The sequence below is a fragment of the Bison bison genome, unplaced genomic scaffold (assembly GCF_000754665.1).
Source record: "Bison bison bison isolate TAMUID 2011002044 unplaced genomic scaffold, Bison_UMD1.0 scf7180017864530, whole genome shotgun sequence".
NCBI classification, from domain to species: domain Eukaryota; kingdom Metazoa; phylum Chordata; class Mammalia; order Artiodactyla; family Bovidae; genus Bison; species Bison bison.
The window spans coordinates 10,190,673-10,194,801 of record NW_011495080.1 but is presented as its reverse complement, the minus strand read 5'-3'; the positions used below and the strand labels follow the sequence as shown (position 1 = coordinate 10,194,801).

Sequence of the window (4,129 nt, the reverse complement as noted above, 5' to 3'; positions counted from 1 at the left end):
GACTGGTTGGATCTCCTTGCAGTCCAAGGGACTCGCAAGAATCTTCTCCAACACCACAGTTAAAAAGCATCAATTCTTCTGTGCTCAGCCTTCTTCACAGTCCAACTCTCACATCCATACATGACCACTGGAAAAACCATAGCCTTGACTAGATGGACCTTTGTTGGCAAAGTAATGTCTCTGCTTTTTAATATGCTATCTAGGTTGGTCATAACTTTCCTTCCAAGGAGTAAGTGTCTTTTAATTTCATGGCTGCAATCACCATCTGCAGTGATTTTGGAGCCCAAAAAACTAAAGTCTGACACTGTTTCCACTGTTTCCCCATCTATTTCCCATGAAGTGATGGGACTGGATGCCATGATCTTCATTTTCTGAATGTTGAGCTTTAAGCCAACTTTTCCACTCTCTCCTTTCACTTTCATCAAGGGGCTTTTTAGTTCCTCTTCACTTTCTGCCATAAGGGTGGTGTCATCTGCAAATCTGAGGTTACTGACATTTCTCCCGGTAATGATTCATATCAGTGTATGGCAAAAACCACTACAATATCGTGAAGTAATTAGCCTCCAACTAAAATAAATAAATAAATAAAACACACACACAAAAACAAACAAAAAAATTTTCTATGAACAATAACAAGAAAAAAAATAAACTGAAGGTATTATCTTTGTCACATCAAGATTATAAACCAAAGAATCATTTAACTGCCCATTATAGTCTTCACTTAGTTGCTGTATCACTCTATATACATATCCAAAAAGCTCTCACATTTAATGCTAATAAAGTGTGGTATTCAAGGAATATCATAGATTATGAATAACAATGATGCTTCGCAATTTATAGTTAAAGTTGATGCCACATTAGGTATATCAAAATCTCAGTTAACACTATTTCCTTTAATATAGTTTATGCCAAGATGCCACATAAAAAGAAACTGATTGGTATTACTTAATTGTTCTATTTATGTGAACTATTTCAGCAGTTTAGAAAACAATATAAGGTAATGCCACTTTACAATTCAAATATGCCTCTGAATGAACATGAAAACTAGAAGTATACTTTATACACCAAAGTGATATGACTTATGAATAATGAGTGGACTTATTGTCTGAGCTATTTTTTCAAGAGTGGAGATTCATTTATGCTGATCCATGCACAGTTCTCACCTTATTCCTTCTTCAAATGGGAAGATGAGAGGATCTATGGTCCAAGAGCGCTTTTTATTAGGAAGAAGGGAGCCTACTAGTCCCAGGTGGAACATGGCCACGGTCTCTTTTCTATACCTTAACCCACTGGCCTAGCGGCCCTGGACAGCACAAGATTTGTGATGCTGAAAGAATTTACTCCTGTCTGGATATTTGGGGGATTTGGCTCCTGTCAGGTATTGCAACAAAATCAAGTGATTTCAATTTACCAAGCAAGGACAAGAAATGGTTTCAGGAAAAACCAAGGTGATGAACTATTGAGCATTCAGTTCATTAGCTGTCATCCATCTTGACATCTTCATCTTTCAAGCAGTACTGCAGAAAATCAAAGACTTGTAGTGCTTCCCTTTAAAAAAACCCAAGACGGAAGCCATATCCTTTTAAAGTTAAAGGGACCATGAAGGCTATTTCAAATGTATTATGAAAGATAACAGTTGCTACCAAGATGAAAATTTTGATAGATGCTCCATCATAAATAGTACCTGTGCCCTTAAACATATTAGTCTTAAAAACAATATTAAAAATGTATACTGAGTGAATTGCTGGAGTATTTTTCAGATTAGTCTAATTTGATGAATTTTGTATTTTAATATGCAGTAGTAGTGATATGACAAATAAGTGACCTTTTAGAAATAGCATCTGAAGAAAAAAGACCCAAGAGGAAAAAAAAATGTTTTCCTGAAAAATCAACCAAAAAACATGGACAGTAAGACTCCAGTGACACAGTCAAGTACTGGTAATATCACCTTCCTTCTTTTGTTTCTTTACTCTGCTTGCTCAGCATTGAGGTACTGAAACTTCAATTTTTCTGCACTTATATGTGGAATTTCCTGAAATAACAGAGTAAGGTAAGCAAACAAAGACATTAAAGAAGTGGTTCATTACTTTCCTCAACCACTAGCTCTTGCCAAGGGGAAAGAAATGATTCTATCTTAAGATCTTGGAGAACCCTCAAGATAAGGGTGCAAAGAACATTGTGCTTTACTTCTATTTCCCAGGTACAATTTTATTAATGCTTAGAGGCATTATGAAGTTGCACTTGAATTCTCTTTCCTGAAATATTGAGTCCTCCAGACCTATAGATAATTATAAACAAAATCCCTCTCCCATGTCTCCCCCAATCCCCAAATTCCCCACTTAAAGCATTTAAGCAGGTTATGAGAGAAAATGTTAATTCAAAGTAGGACCTTGTGACTTTATTTTTGGGGGCTCCAAAATCACTGCAGACGGTGACTGCAGCCATGAAATTAAAAGACGCTTACTCCTTGGAAGGAAAGTTATGACCAACCTAGATAGCATATTCAAAAGCAGAGACATTACTTTGCCAACAAAGGTCCGTCTAGTCAAGGCTATGGTTTTTCCAGTGGTCATGTATGGATGTGAGAGTTGGACTGTGAAGAAAGCTGAGCGCAGAAGAATTGATGCTTTTGAACTGTGGTGTTGGAGAAGACTCTTGCGAGTCCCTTGGACTGCAAGGAGATCCAACCAGTCCATTCTAAAGGAGATCAGTCCTGGGTGTTCTTTGGAAGGAATGATGCTAAAGCTGAAACTCCAGTACTTTGGCCACCTCATGCAAAGAGTTGACTCGTTGGAAAAGATTCTGATGCTGGGAGGGATTGGGGGCAGGAGGAGAAGGGGATGACAGAGGATGAGATGGCTGGATGGCATCACCAACTTGATGGACACAGTTTGGATGAACTCCGGGAGTTGGTGATGGACAGGGAGGCCTGGCATGCTGCAATTCATGGGGTCGCAAAAAGTCAGACACAACTGAGCGACTGAACTGAACTGAAGTGAACCTTGTGATGAGCGCTTACCCAGTGGTTCAACTGGGAAAGAATCCACTGGCAAATGCAGGAGATGCAAGTGATATGGGTTCAATCCCTGGGTCAGGAAAATCCCCTGGAGAAGGAAACTGGCAACATTTTCCAGTATTCTTGCCTGGAAAATTCCATGGACAGAGGAGCCTAGCAGGCTACAGTCCACGGGGTCCCAAAGAGTCAGATACGATTGAGCACACATGTACACATCTTGTGATGACTGGCCCACAGAGCCTAGACATGAACTCTCAGAAGCCTCTTTGATCTGAACAGTTATCAGAAGGCAACTGAGAAACAGTTGGAGGTGCTTCTTGGCCCATCAGGGAAAGTTTTAGGTGCAGGTGGTTTGATGGGCTACTGCTGAGTACAGCGATTGGTATCCAAGACTCTACACCTAGAACTTATTTGCCAAGTCTTCAGCCTGAAATTCTCCAATATATTATTGAAACTCTTATTATCATCATAATACCATCACCACCATCACAATGTATTGGAGGACTCTTGAACAGGAACTGCACGAGACCCCTTATATAAAGAAACTCATACAGTATCTACAGCACCATAGGAGATGGTGGGAGTGGTTTAGTTGCTCAGTCATGTTCAACTCTTGAAGTCCCATGGACTGTAGCCCACCAGGCTCTTCTGTCCATGGGATTGTCCAGGCAAGAACACTGGAGTGGGTTGCCATTTACTTCTCCAAGGGATCTTCCCAACCCAGGGATCAAAACTGGTCTCCTGCATTGCAGGCATTTTTCTGCATTGCCAGTAGATTCTTTACCAACTGAGCCACCAGGGAAGGTTCAGTATTCACCTCCTATGAGGTAAACATTATTATTGAGAAGGCAATGGCAACCCACTCCAGGACTCTTGCCTGGAAAATCCCATGGGCAGAGGAGCCTGGTAGGCTGCAGTCCATGGGGTCGCTAAGAGTCCGACACAATTGAGCGACTTCACTTTCACTTTTCACTTTCATGCTTTGGAGAAGGAAATGGCAACCCATTCCAGTGTTCTCACCTGGAGAATCCCAGGGACGGGGGAGCCTGGTGGGCTGCCATCTATGGGGTCGCACAGAGTCAGACACGACTGAAGGGACTTAGCAGCAGCAGG

At 41.0% G+C, this 4,129-nt stretch overlaps 1 protein-coding gene across 2 annotated transcripts in view; it reads right to left on the bottom strand.

Annotated features, from left to right (window-relative positions):
- The window catches only part of GRM8 (glutamate receptor, metabotropic 8), an 858,241-nt gene that overhangs the window by 421,646 nt on the left and 432,466 nt on the right, over positions 1-4,129 (bottom strand). The gene's annotated exons all lie outside the window — the stretch shown is intronic.